Source organism: Aedes aegypti, chromosome 3 (assembly GCF_002204515.2).
Source record: "Aedes aegypti strain LVP_AGWG chromosome 3, AaegL5.0 Primary Assembly, whole genome shotgun sequence".
Classification (NCBI taxonomy): domain Eukaryota; kingdom Metazoa; phylum Arthropoda; class Insecta; order Diptera; family Culicidae; genus Aedes; species Aedes aegypti.
Genome location: NC_035109.1, coordinates 281,101,878 through 281,116,922, shown reverse-complemented (window position 1 = coordinate 281,116,922; position 15,045 = coordinate 281,101,878). Strand labels below are relative to the sequence as shown.

The 15,045-nt window shown below is 37.9% G+C and overlaps 1 protein-coding gene across 1 annotated transcript in view; it reads left to right on the top strand.

Moving 5' to 3' along the window:
- The first annotated feature begins 123 nt into the window (after positions 1 to 123).
- LOC5571006 (ATP-dependent RNA helicase DBP2) overlaps positions 124 to 15,045 on the top strand; it is a 31,173-nt gene continuing 16,251 nt past the window's right edge. The window contains exon 1 of the mRNA XM_001653385.2: positions 124 to 750. The gene's annotated coding sequence lies outside the window, so the exon portion shown is untranslated. The remainder of the gene's footprint in view (positions 751 to 15,045) is intronic.

Genomic DNA, 15,045 nt, shown 5'->3' with positions numbered 1-15,045 from the left:
AAATTATACCAGTTGGCTGCGTCCTCTGCGAAATCAGCTGTCAACCGAGCGGTCGATTTTATGCCCTCGGCTCTCGGTTCTTTGCGCTTTGCTTTTAAGGAGGGCCTTGCCTGACTGCTGCCTGGATTCGGGTCTTCTCTCGGCTTTCTCTCCTCGACCGAACAAGGTGTGCGCTTTGTGAGCTCCCGCTGAAGCCATCAAAGAAGAAAAAAAGTGGAAGATTTTCCATTTTTTCCACACTAATTTTTCCAGCGAGGAAGTCGAAGTAGTAGAAGTTAAATTTCGCGTAAAAGTACCGTTATTTTGGGCACCGCAATAGTTCAAACTGTGTGAAAAGTGAAACCCAAAAGTAAGAAGCCAAAAAAGCAACGCGAAACACCCCGACTGCAAATTGAAGTGAAATTTTTTTCCACCGATCGCCATCTTTTTTCTTCGATCGACCGTGTATTTGTGTGACTGTGTGAGTAAGTGTTCGGTATCACCCCAAAGCGGAGCGCTAGCCAGACGGGAACTGTAGTTTCTGCCTTTCCACACCATTTGCACGGATTGCCGAAGTTGAGAAGCGTTTCGAGAGACGAACTGTACGGGTGGAAAAGTGCACTCTATAAGCCAATGCGCAGCGGAAAATAAGAAGCGAAACGTATTAGAAGGAAGTAGCAAGCAGGGTAACTAAAAGGAGGAAAAGTTCTACGCAGCGAACAACAAGTCCCATTTTGTGTCGGCTCTGCGAGGAAGGGAAAGCACGAGAAGGTAAGGGAATAAGCTGCGTTTGGCACGAAAAATCGATATTTTCTGGTCTTGTCGCGACCGCATAGGTAGACACAGTTAGCTTAATTTATGACAACGGAAAAACTTGAAGATTAGACGATTCAGAAAAAGAAGCCAAAACGTATGCTTTTACTAACACACCATTGGTTTAGCTCGCAGATAAATTACTTCTGATCAATAATATGAGTTGATTTTATTTTACATATTTTTTGGTGAAATGGACCGTGAGCAAGGGTGGTACTGGCGGCTCTTTATTGCTACCCAACGTGTAACTGGTTCTAAAATGTGAACAACCATACTAAACTACGACCAAACAATGGTAAAGGCGTAATCAATTTTCTCGAAAACATTCATTTTGGAAATTAAGCTGAATTTGTTGATTAAACTGCCAACAGCGCACTGCAGTACACGTAGCAAATAATTGCTTGCAAACAATATCTTTCAAGCGCATTGACTGTCTGTAATTTTGCGAATAATAGGGCAAGTGTTAGACCTGTGCGCCGCCGCGCCACGCCGCCGCCGCCGATCCATTTTACGTTACGCCGACGCCGATCCATTTTACGTTACGCCGACGCCGAATGAGGCATCGGCGGCGCGCCATACGCCGATCAGCACTTCGCCGCCGATTTTGTTTTTTCACGCCGATAAATAATTCGGTTTGTAAAATTTGATAATTTAATTAAAAAATGCTCTACAAAAAAATTCAATGTTGCTTAAGGAATTCCTATAGGGATTTTTGAAGAAATTCATCAGAGAATTTATCCAACAATTCCTCTATGTATTTCTCTAGGGACTTCAGGAATTCATCAACTCCATCTGGAAACCTTTCAGAGATTCTTTAGGGATTTATCCTGGAATACATACACGGATTTCTCCTTGAACTCTTTCAGAGTTTCTTGTTCGAATTCTTTTAAATATTACTTTAGAATGTTTTTAAGACCAGCAATTATTCTAAGAATGCGACAGTAACCACTCAATGGATCTCAAAAGAATCCTCGATAAACATCAGTTGAATTTTTTCCAAGAGTTCCTCTAAGATACTACCAAGGAATCTTTATAGGAGGTCTTTCAAATATTCCTCAAATAATTGAAGCAGGTATATACCCAGAAATTATTGCAAAGAAGTTTTTCAAAATTTTCTCTCAAATGTTTGTTTAGGGAATCCTCCAGTGAGTTTTTCCTAAAAAAAAATATTAATATTTCTAAGATTCCTCTGTCGTTTCTTGAAGAACGGTTTAGAGATTGTTTCTCCATTCCTTCTCGGATTTTTTTTCGAGGATCTGTGAGAATTCTTTAAAATATTCTCTCATAAATTACTTTAGAGATTTACCCTCGTCTTTTTTTTAAAACAATCGTGTTATAAAAGATAATCCAGGGATCTCCTAAACAAAATCTTGCAGGAATTCTGCTATAAACCTACAAAAAGAACCCTTCCGGAAGTTCTACATATGTTTCTGCACTCATTCCTCCAATTATCTATATAAGTAACACGTCAGAAATTTCGTTAGTAATTACTTCGAACGCTGTCATAGAGATTCATCGAGAAATTATTGCAAGGATTTCTTCAAGAATTCTAGAAGCGAACTGCAATTTCTCAAAGGATTACATAGATATATGCTACCTACGTTTCTTCATCGCATTAACAAATATGTAATCCATTAGGGATTACTCTTGAAATTTATTCAGAACATTCTCAATCGAATCTCCATAAATAAAATCCAAGTTTCTCCATAAATTTTCACATGGTTCTTCTCCATCGACTTCTCCTGGAATACCACCGAAAATACTTCTTCGACTTTATCCGTCAAATGCTCATCTAATTTTTTTTTCCAAGGAAAATACTTTAAAGGTTGTTCCAGGATTATCTAGTAAATTCTCCAGGATACTGTAATATCAAAAAATCAAATCAAAAATCTTTTTTTTTTCAGAATTGTTTCCAGCTAATTCACAAAGTTCTTCATCTTTTACGTGCATAAGCCAAACATCGCCTATGTAAATCTGTTCAAAAATAATCATAATGCACTAGTTCATAAATTTCTCCACATTAATCCTTCAAAAAAAGTGAATCTTCTAAAAATACTTTCTCTAATAGTTTTTCCAAGTATTCTTCAAGTTTTTTTTTAATTTAATCCTCTAATACCCAACCCCGCCTTTAGACGGGGTACACTTTGGAATTTTGTGTATTTTTTCGTAGCTCGGAAATCAAAATGATTTTATTTTTGGCTCATACCTTGACTCATAACACGCATATAAGAAAAGTTTTTTATGATTTTTGAAACTTTTTTGTATTTTCAGAAATTGTTTGAAAAATTGCATTCTTATATAACCTACAAATGCCTGGGCTTCATTCAACGTGTAATATAAAAAATCGTACCTTTTATATTTTTCTACGATCACAAACGAAGAGCCTGGTGGTATTAAAAATTATTTCAAACCTGTTTTCCGTTAGTTACACGGAAAATAAAATACACTCCGAAAAAAAATTAAAAATTTAATATTTTTCAAAATACCGTAACAATTAAAATTTTTATTATTGCCAAAAATCAACAACTAGGAAAGGCTTCAAGAAAAAATGAAAAAAGCGAAAAATAATACTTACAAGGGAAGGTCACGATGGTGTTACACGGGGTTTTCAACCGGACTATTTTTGTTAGATTCTACATGTCAAAATATGAAAAACCCCAAAGCCTTTCGGGTGATGGACCAGTGGTGTAGGCAGGAGGGGCTCTGAAAGGGGCAATTTTGTACGTACATTATATTATTAAGCTAATTGGCAATTTGACAAAAATATTTTTTTTTTACATGAATGTCAATTCTGTTCTCTGCCATCACAATAGATACTAAAAAAATATTTTTGTCAAATTTCCAATTAGCTCAATAATATAATATACGTACAAAATTGCCCCTTTCAGAGCCCCTCCTGGCTACACCACTGGTCCATCACCCGAAAGGCTTTGGGGTTTTTCTTATTTCGGCATGTAGAATCTAACAAAAATGGTCCGGTTGAAAACCCCGTGTAACACCATCGTGACCTTCCCTTGTTAAATCGAAAATAAAAATTTGGGTATTAGAGGGTTAATAAAAAATCTTGCATTTTTTTTAACTTAACCAAATATTCATTTAACAGCCACTCCAAGAACTACTCAAACCATGGATGGAGATGGATACTTAATTATACTTCTTTGGGTAATACTCCTGAAGATCTACCAGCAACTGCTCAATACGTTTCTTCAGGGGTTCGTCCAAAACATCTCTAGGGATTCTGCGACGATTTTCATCAACATATGGACTAAGGATTCATCTTAAAACTCTTTCGGTAGCACTTACAATGATGCTCATAAGATTTTCTTCTTGTATCTCTGAAGAGGCTCCTCCTAAATTTGATTTTTTTACTAGAGATGGTCGGGTTTCACATTTTTCAAACCCGAACCCGACCCGTACCCGACTTATTTTATTTTTTAAAACTCGGACCCGACCCGAACACGAGACTGTAATTGAAAAGCAAACCCGGACTCGACCCGAACCCGAAAAATTTTCGCTGCTCAAACCCGTACCCGACCCGAAACCCGTAAAAAATTCTAAGAAAACCCCGAATAGAACCCTAGTTTGAAAAGATGATAAATTCATCGTTCCTGATGCATAGGGAAGCTTTTAGGTTGTTACTCTGTTCACCATTCTCACTAAACCCGACCCAAACCCGACTAAGCCCGAATTTTTTCAAGCCCGAACCCGACCCGTACCCGATAATTTTGTAGCCTTCAAACCCGACCCGAACCCGAACCCGATAAATTTAAAATTTTCAAACCCGAACCCGACCCGAACCCGTCGGGTTCGGGTTCGGGTCGGGTTTCGGGTTTGAAAACCCGAGACCCGACCATCTCTATTTTTTACATGATTACTTTGAGAATTCTTCAAACATTCGTGTAAGAACTTTTCGAAGAGTTCTCCCAAAAGTCTAGCAAAAAATTTCCAAACATTCTTCTTATACAAGTTTTCCAATAAATCATATACATTTTTCTGTGGTAATTTCTCTAAATATTCTTGCGAGATTCTTTCTAATTCTTCGAATATTTTTCCTGGTTCTTAATTATTTTCTCAAGGATTCATCTACGAAATATTTTTAGATTTTGTCCGAAGATAAATATCAATGATTTTTTAAAGTCTATTTGGTTAATATCCCATCATGGAATGTTTCAGGAATTTTCTACCAAGACTATTTTCATAAGTTTTCTTGAAAGGATTTCACCATAATTTTTTTTGAAAGGATTTCAACATTACTTTCATCATAAAGTTTTTTTAGGGTCTGTTGCAAATATTTCTTCAGAGATTTTTGAAGATTCGAGAGAAGCGAATATGGGATATCAATTTCAATCGCTGTATTATATGAATTATTGTGATGGTGCATAAACTGTTACATAGTTTTCATTGTAGTTTGTATTCATGTTCCCAAATTTATCTAGCGCTAAACGCGATTTCAAATTTTCGGTATGATCTTAGGTGTTGGGTTGTGAATTCGAATCTCAACGCTAGATATTTTTTTTTAATTTTCTCGACATTTCAGGGCATAGAGTATTCCGGAGGGCTTCCTTAGCCTAATGGCAATGTTCGCCATGCCGAAGGAGTCTGAGTTCGGTCCCCGGCCAGTTCTGAATTTTGTTTTGCGTATAGGAAATGTACATGCCTTCCTTGGGTATAAAGTATCATCGAAACAGCCACACGGAACACTAATACGAAAATGGCAAAGAAAGCTCTCAGTTCACAATTGTGAAAGTGCTTGAAGAAAAACAAGCTAAGAAGTAGGCTCTATCCCATTAGGAACGTAATGCCGGAAAAAAGAACATAAACTAAAACATTTTGATGTCCAATTTTCTCCACGCCGTTGTACGCCGCCGTCGCCGCCGCCGAAGCTTGTTAACGGCGTGACGCCGATGACGCCGCCGCCGCCGGTACAAAAATGCCCTCACGCCGCCAAATGAAACTATTTCGGCGCACAGGTCTAGCAAGTGTACCATTAGTGGTGCACCTAAGGGAAAACTGCTAAAACACGGTGTTAAGATCATTAAATATATGATTTTAACGTATCATTCGATAGATCTCAAATCCTTTTATCATTCAAATGTATAAAAATCACGATTCATTTGAAATTTCCCTGCAAAAAGCCTTGCACCAATAATAGGAACACTGTTCCTTTAGTGGAGGTATATTTTAAGGATGGTTCCTTTAGTGGCGCAAACCATTGATTTCTTATGGGACCCTCCACTATGGGTACTGATGCACCACTATAGGTGCAAAGGAGCAAAAAAATTAAGCAAAATAATTGTTTTAAATAGTTTTACGGTTAAATTTCATGAATATTATTCGATTACTTGTATCATTTTCGCATCGTACATAATACAAAAATATCACATAATCATTTATTAGCGCGAAACATGCCAAAACACACTACCTCCACTATTGGAGCTACCTCCACTAAGGGAGCGTTTGCCCTACTTTTTACTTTTCCGCGTTAAGCTAAGTATGCTGTTTCGCTCAAGAAAAGTAAAGAATTTCCTACAGAGAGCCCCCTTTGAAGTGACATTTCTTCTCAACTACGTACTGCGATCAGAAAAATGAGATTTTCTTGACCATTTCTTGGAAGAAATTCTCCACGCATCGAGATAGGCGATTCCTTTTCTTGTCAGTAGCAAACCAGCCTTTAAGTCTTAAAACTGGTTCTGGACTTAGGTTGGCGGCTCTTCAATTTTACTCCCATTTGACAGCCGCCCTCCGCCCTTGACCGTGAGCGGTCTTAGCCGCCCAAGTGACACCACGAACAAAAACAAAATTATTATCAACGTCTGTAGAATGGGCAACGTTTGAAATTTTCATGAAAATCGGCTTTTTTGCCAAAAGAACACGTATTTTGAGGTGTTTTCTCGAAAACAACTATACACCTTCATGTTTACGGCGGATCGAATCATATTCGTTCGAATCCAGGGCCCACTTGATTTTGCTGGTGTACCGTCAAGCTAACATTCACCGTGCATTTAAGAAAAATTTGCACTTCAATAAATTGTATAATTTTTCCAAACAATTTGATGCGTACTAGAATACCACTACGTAGCGTGCAATTATATAATAATTCAGGAAAAAATATAAAACTAGTGTTGGATAACAAAAAATACTCTGAAATATGTTTGAAAATGTCATGTTAAGGTCGCCTCGTACCGTTCTATGTCACCATTCACCGTGCATATAGTTTTCGTCATGATTTAATTTTGTATCTTAAAGAAACGTTGGTAATGGAGCAACTATGTTGCTAGTAGTGTGCGCACTCATTTTTAAGAGTATTAAAATCTTCATTTATAATAAAACCATAAAAAGTTCAAAAATTTACTAAATAAATAATTTTTATTAAAATCGTTATAGGAGGTTTGACTGTATTCACTCAAACACTCAATATGAAGTTTTTTAATCACGACATAACAATAAATCTAATATTACCGAATAATTTCAAGCTTTTTACAGTAATGCACCGTGCATTTGGGTTTTGACTGAAACACAATAAAAAATTATAAATTGCAAAAAATTTAATTGCTCATACGATGAAATACATCTAACTAGTAGTATCCACAGTGTAAACTTGTTGAAATTTTGGAAAATTTCATACTCTAACGTTAAAATGAAAAATGGTTATTTTTGGCGTTTCTACTAAGAGTGTTGAAAAATCTCATTATCAAACAGAATTCACATGATTTTGACTACATAAACTAGGTTTTTCAAAATGCTTTGTGACAAAAACTACTTCCACAGATAACAAATGTCTATGCTAGAACAAAAATCTTCTGGAAATCTGTGTAAAGATTCAAACTTCAATACGTTGAAATCACTAGCGCCGCCACACAGCGTATTGCGTTAATGAGTGGTGAATAAAAGCACAGAGAACAGACATGGAGGCTCGAACGAAATTCCATCAAAATCATGTGTAAATGTTAGAATCAATCATCAGCGCCGCCAACGCAGACAGCACGACATACAAACTCGTGTCGACCACACGATGGCACTAGTGAACGTCAACATACATTGGCACACAAAGCAACGCTAGCGACAAGTGGCAATTTTTTATGGTGACACTAGCGCCAAAATGTAAAAAGCGGCAAAATTGATGCTCCTATATTCTGATGACAGCGCCGCCTAACAGGAGCATAACGACATACTTTGAAATGACTAGTACAAAGCATTACACACGCTGACGAGTAAAGATGAACGTCTGTTCTCTGTGATAAAAGTATCTTGAAATATTTCATATTCATCACTCACATCGTCGTCATGGGAACTTAGCGATTACAGCGCCACCACAGTGTTGTTACTTGTGTTGCTATATAAAATTACCGTTTATTGTCTTACACAGCATACGGAAAAATGTGCCGCTCAATTCGGCTGATTAAATATTAATTTTGTTTTATGACCAACCCCCCCCCACGAAAATCCAAAAATTTTGGAAGGGAGAGAAGAAAAAAGATTCAACGTTTTTTCACATCAGCTAGGTTTCAATTTTTAATGTAAAAAAGGTAAAAAAATGATCCAGATGGCGATTGACAAAAGTTTAAGGCTCAAGAATCCATCATTCAATCGTCAGCAATCATCAAGTTGAAAACAAACATAACGTATGTTCCTTTGGCTCACGCTTTGACAGCTCTCGCTGCTCGATTGGCTCACACTTTGACAGATTTGTCAGCTTCCGCGTATCTTTCTTATATTGTCAGACAAAATTAAGAATGAACATGGGGACGGACCTGGTGTAGTGGTTAGAACACTCGCATCTCACGCCTGGACCTGGGATCGAATCCCATCCCCGACATAGTCACTTATGACGTAAAAAGTTAGGGATGGTCCATTAGTTACGTAAGGGATTATGGGGGGAGAGGGGGTTTGAGATTTCTTACGCGTCATACAAATTATTTTCAATTTTCACACAATAAATCTTATCATGGGGGGAGGGGGGGTCTAAAAACTGCCACAATTGTCTTACGTAATTAATGGACCGCCCCTTATAGTGACGACTTCCTTCGGAAGGGAAGTAAAGCCGTTGGTCCCGAGATGAACTAGCCCAGGGCTAAAAATCTCGTTAATAAAGTCAAATCAATCAAATCAAATTAAGAATGAACATAAAATTCGCTTAACTACTCCGTGCGACCAAAACGTTGCTGGTGGTGACCTTGTCATGTTAGTGCTCGAGCGAAACAGGCTATTTCAATGCGTCGCTGTCGCACTAAACTGCTAGCTTAAAATAAGAAGATCAGAAACGTTTGTCAACTATTTCTCCAGTTTAGTGCCTTTGAAACATGAGTAGGGGCACAAGTCGTAGGGGCAGAAAAGCGTTCGAATGGATCACTTAAGGTAGTTTTTGTCGGTGCTCACCGCATCAAAACAAAGGCGCCACTGTATAAAGGGTGTCCACGATGAAAGTGCTCTAACTTTTTAACCGTTGGGTAGAATTTAATGCAAATTTGGGTGGATTTAGTTCATAGTGCATTATTTCCATCCTGCAAGTTTTAAAAGTCCTGTGATCAAAACTCGCGGAAATGGAGTCGAAAGAACAGCTCGTGCGTGATGAAATCTAGCGCATTCATCACGAGAACAAGGATCTCTTGCATCGTTCCATCGCTAAAACGTTGGAAATCGCGAATTCCACGGTGTCGCGAGTGATTAAGGTGTTCGAGGAACGATTGACCACCGATCGGAAGCCCAGAAGTGAAGGAAAAAGTATTCCGTACAACACCAAAAATCACATCCGCGTAGTTGGGGCCTTCAACCGAAACCCGAACGCCTCCGTTCGGGATGTGGGTAAGCACCTGCACCTAAGCCGAAGTTTTATCCAGAAGGCCAAAACTAAGGCTGAGCTTCTAACGTTCAAGGTACAAAAGGCCCCTAATCGCGACGAGAAGCAGATCAAGTCCGCCAAAACCCGTGCCAGAAAGTTGCATCTCAACATGCTGACGAAAGTTGAATGTTGCATCATGGACGACGAAACATATGTGAAGGCCGACTTCAAACAGATCCCCGGCAACCTGTTTTTTCGCCAGTTGACAGTCATCACTTGTAGACTACGTGTTCGATATTTCTTCCCGCGATTTCAAAGAGCTTTCTACAATGGCGAACGTTCGCAAAAATATCCTCGTCGTAGACTTTAGCGTTCTTCCAGTGCGGCCGGAAATTACCAACATTGAGAAATTTTTGTGCGAGAATATTAAACTTGAACTGAAGGACGTCGCAACAATACAGTTTCATACCATACGGAACTGTATTTTGATCGAACTAAATAGTGCCGAATTAGCTAAACTGTATCAGAACGGTAATAATTTAAAGCATGTAATAGTTCACGAGGGAAGAAGTTTCAAGATACCGGTTTATGTTGATGATGCTGCGGTCACTGTTCGGATTCACGATCTGCCATCAGACATTCCTCATACAACAGTGAAAAAGTTTATGGAAGACCGATACGGTGTAGTACTTTCGATTGGGAGAGAGCGTTGGAAACATTATTTTCCAGGAGTCCCGAATGGCGTTCGTTTGCTCAGGATGCATCTCTCCAAACCAATACCATCCTACATCGAAATCGAAAACCAACAGACCCTGGTGACTTACGAGAATCAGGTTAAGAGTTGCCGGTTCTGCCAAAAAGAAACCCATCCGAAGCATAAGTGTTCGGAATTGGCACCAGAAACCCAAACATCACTCTTCAACCAGATCGATTTCCCTGCTTTGACTGGAGCGGCAGATATCAACGGAAAAGAAATAACTCCACCAACACACAATGTCGCACCCATTGTCGCCTCTCAAACTGGATCGCATTGTGCAAAAGAATCTATTCAAGCCTAATTCTTTAATCCGACGTATCTGCAAAAATAAACAAATCGAAATTTGCTTTGCATGGGCTTGACAAACGCGTAATCTACATATTGAGCCTATAAAAGTATTCCTAAAACCATTTTTCGCTTTTCTGAAATAAATTTCAATTCTGCCCTATGTGCACTTTACTCAGTGTTTTAATTTGGCTACATACACCCTACGTTTCTAGAGCGACTCAACTGTCAACATTTTTCATTCTAGCACATACACCGTACATATGCTCATAGTAAAGCGACCTATATGCAAAATCAATACAAAATCAGCAGATACGTCATACTGTTTGGGAATCACTAAACATGTTGGAAATCGAGAAATTTGGATTTTCACAGCTGCAGCTAGCTGACGCGTCGGCAAACTGATGTGGAACACCATCAATATTCGGTTCTAGACAATATTTCTTACCAAATTTCTCACAAGAACTGTTCTCCATCTACTTTTCTTATTCACGGCTCCGTCAGGTGCTCCTGTTAGTTAAGATGAAATTGGAAACATTCGGAAACCAATATTCGTTGTATAGTTGAACGTAAAAACTAACTTTATTAAGTTTTATGGGAATTTGCAAACCGGTGTATGTGCAACTACAAAACAATACTGGTGTATATGACGTGACGCATGTGAAAAACGAACTGTCAAACCGACGCATCATGCAAGGTACATACACCTAGGTATGTATGACGAACCATCAAGGTGTATGTGAGCAGCACAAAGCAAAAGGGTTTATTGGATAATTTTACCAGTTTTTCAATCTAATTCAAAACAAATCCGAATTGTTTAATAGTGGTTAGAAACAGTGTTCTTTTTTTCAACTTATAGTAAAAAAATGCAAAACATTTTAAATAGGATTTAAAATGCTTAACAATATATTGCATTGCATTTTTCTCGAATCCTTCCGAATGTTAGTTACGCCTATTTGAAAAATCATGCTTGTATTGCTAATGCCAAAAAAGAGAAAGCAGATACGGACAACAAAAGCGACGACGACAACACCGGCTCAACCTCAAGCGAAGAAACTGAAACAAACAAACGGCGATTGTCAACTCGGCGGCATAGAAGCGACCCGAAGAAGATGTGTGTTCCACAGGGTTGCCAGAACGATGGTATAACAGTTCATAGCGTTGAAAAAAGTAAATCGAAAAATCGTTCAACAAAATGAAAATAATGTTGTATTATATGAAAATAATAGAGAAGAACCAGTCTCGAGCTGAAAGTCTCTTTAATAAAGAAAAAAAACCTGTTTTTCACGGCCAAGGAGATAAGTTCAGCGCAGGGGCGATTCCCTAACCTGAAATCTACCTGTTCCACGAATAGAAATTCTTGATATTTAGCAACAAATTTGCATGTAATGAGTAGAGATTTGTTAGAAAAGACGATTTCAATAATTAACTTTTCGATTTATAATCTAAATTTGCCTAAATAGTCATTTTTAGAGTCATAGAACAGGTAAAAAGTGAGGTTACGAGTCGCCACTGGTTCAGCGTTCCGGAGCATGTCCGCACTCAGAAGAGAAGATGTCCAAATTTGCGAAGAAATTCCTGGTTTGGCAAGCCATCTGCACGTGCGGGAAACGGAGTGCACCTTTCGTGACCCAGGACAAGATGAACGGACAGGTGTACATGAAAGAACGACCGATTCCTCTCCTGAAGGCCCACAACGTCCCAACAATCTTCTGGCCGGATTTGGCCTTATGCCACTACTCCAAGGACGTGCTGAAGTGGTATGCGGACAATAAGGTCAATTTCGTGCCGAAAATGTTCAACACTCCGGAGCTCCGCCCCCTCGAGAAGTAGGGTAACCAATATATTTTGGACCCCCTGGGCCATTTTCCTGCAAATTTCCCAGTTTAAATCGAAAGACCAACTCAATTCGCATGCCATTAGGAATGATAGGACTATTCCGCACTTCCATCAACTGTTTGTACGTTGAAAATGTGTTTATTTTACCTGAAATTAATTTAATTTAATTGGTGCATTTATGCAACCGTTACAATACGTTACATACAGAAATTGAAGCCGTCAGAAATTTTTCAAATGTAAACAAAAACTTCAAAAAATTTTCAAATGTAAACAAAAACAAGTTTAGAATTTCTTCGGTTTTCCATTGTCAATCGAATGATTCGACTATGGGCAAGCTTATTATACAATCAGTGCTGTGGACTTTGTCGCCAAATGATAAAAAATGCCGAGGGTCCAAAATATATACTTTGAAGGTCCAAAATGATGAAAAACAGTGCTTCACAATTTAATTATTTTCGACGTTTTTTGGATCCTACATGCAGGGCTGGTAGCAAGTCACTTTTTAGTGACTTGGTCACTTTTTTCGACCTGGTCACTAAAAAGTCACTATTTCCAACAAAAAGTCACTAAAGTCACTTTTTTCAGAAAATTGGTCACTAAAGTCACTATTTTCGTGATCTAACGGTATTGAAATATAAGGCTGGGTTATCTTTTCAAACACAAACAGCAAGAAATAGATATTTATTATTATTAAAACAAATAAGTGTGATTTGGAAATTTAAGAGTCAAAAAAGATAGGGATTCCTAAATATTTCGTAGACATTTGCAACGGTAAATATTTAAAAAAAAATCTGGGAAAGGTTTTGGAGAATATGCTGGCAAAACATTTGGGCTGAATTTTGTAGTCGTAATATTTTAATAAATGTTGGCGAATACCAGGGTCAATATCTGACAGATCTGCTGAATAAATTACTAGTGAACTTTCTGCAGTAATATGTGACTATAGAAGAAATGTTTAACCTCCTATTTGAAAGACCCTCATCAAAATTCCTCCCGGAGATAAGCCGGAGACGGGTTTTAATAACAAACGAAAATTCAAGGAGTTTGTTAGAAACTCGTCCAGGACTTCAAAAACGAGTACTAATATCGATAAGAATCACTTCATCTTAGGTCAACTATTTCTATACAAAACGGGTCGTGAAACAGATAAAACGTGCGGTCACCGGGAAAATAATTTTAAACGAACATCTTCAAGCACTAAACTTACAAACTATCAAAATAAATTCAGAAGTAAGATTGGCGGATTCCTGCGATGATACTGATTTTTGATGAAGCCTTGTCTGGATTACCTATTAGTTATTCCTTGATCTATGACAAAGTTCTTATGAGGCCCCTGACGACATTTTATAAATATTTCTGCAGATTTGCAGTGTATTTTTCCAATCATGCCCAACAACTTTCATGAAAAATTGTTCATGATTTCAAAATCTTTTAAAATAAATAAAAAGCGAGGTCCTTTTGGTAATCTTAGTCAGATTATTGTTAAGTTTTTTCTTAGTCAAATTTTTGATAGATTGCTTGTGAGATGCAATTTCAGATTCATGTCCAAAATTTAACCAGCTTCAAAGGAGAAAAATAAAATGTTTTCGAATATACCGTTTCTGTTAAAAAGATCCAACATAAGTTTCACCACATCAAGAATTTGTCCAGTAATCAGTAATGGTCTATGGCTAACGCATAATTTCGAAGGCAGTCTTAGAAGGTTTGTTATTGAACTTTGGAGCTTTTGGGAAAATCAGAGTTGCTTGTTGTCACCATCAACGCTTGAAATTTGCTGATTTGTACAGGCCAACTGCGATAAATTTCGGATCATTCCACATCACATCAACATCAACATCTACTCCATTACCAGTGCATTGATGGCGATAGACTATGGATATCACTGATGGCTCAAGTTTAGCCTTAAATTAGCAAATAAAATAACAATTTATCAGTACGATATTCTTGATAGTGCTGCAGACGGATTGAAACTGTGTGTTGGTCACTAAAAAACATTAATAGCGCGGGTAATTACCACGTGATCACTCATTCTGCAGTGATTGTGATCTAGAGGGCGATGTCGCATCACAGCTGTTGGTTGTCAGATCCAAGTGATAATAAAGATAATTACAAAATCTCTCTCAAATTCCAATGACTTCAATGTGGTGGACGTGCTACTAGATATTTCAACAAACAAGTTCATATAATTTTGACCAAAACTTTTTTGAAATTCAAATCATATTCAGCTCACAAATTTAATTTAATTTATAATCTCAAGTCTTCCGATTTTGACTATTTTGTATAAAAAACTAAAATATCAAGTTTTTTTTGGGCATCCGGGAATTCAAAAACTGATTTTGAATGGACACCCTTACTACTGCATTGCCCATATTAGCATGGTAAGTTTCAATCAGACTAGTTTATATGCTGAACTATCCGAACAAACACTAGACAAACCGTGTGAATGTTCACGTATGGTGGTGTATGTGCTAACAAAAAAGTGCTGTTCGCATGTCCAACGAGTGTGTTATTAGGCAAAGAATGCATAGCAACGACAATTTTGAGCATATTGGCACTTAGGTCCCTAAGTAACAATTTAAGCTGAACAGCAAGA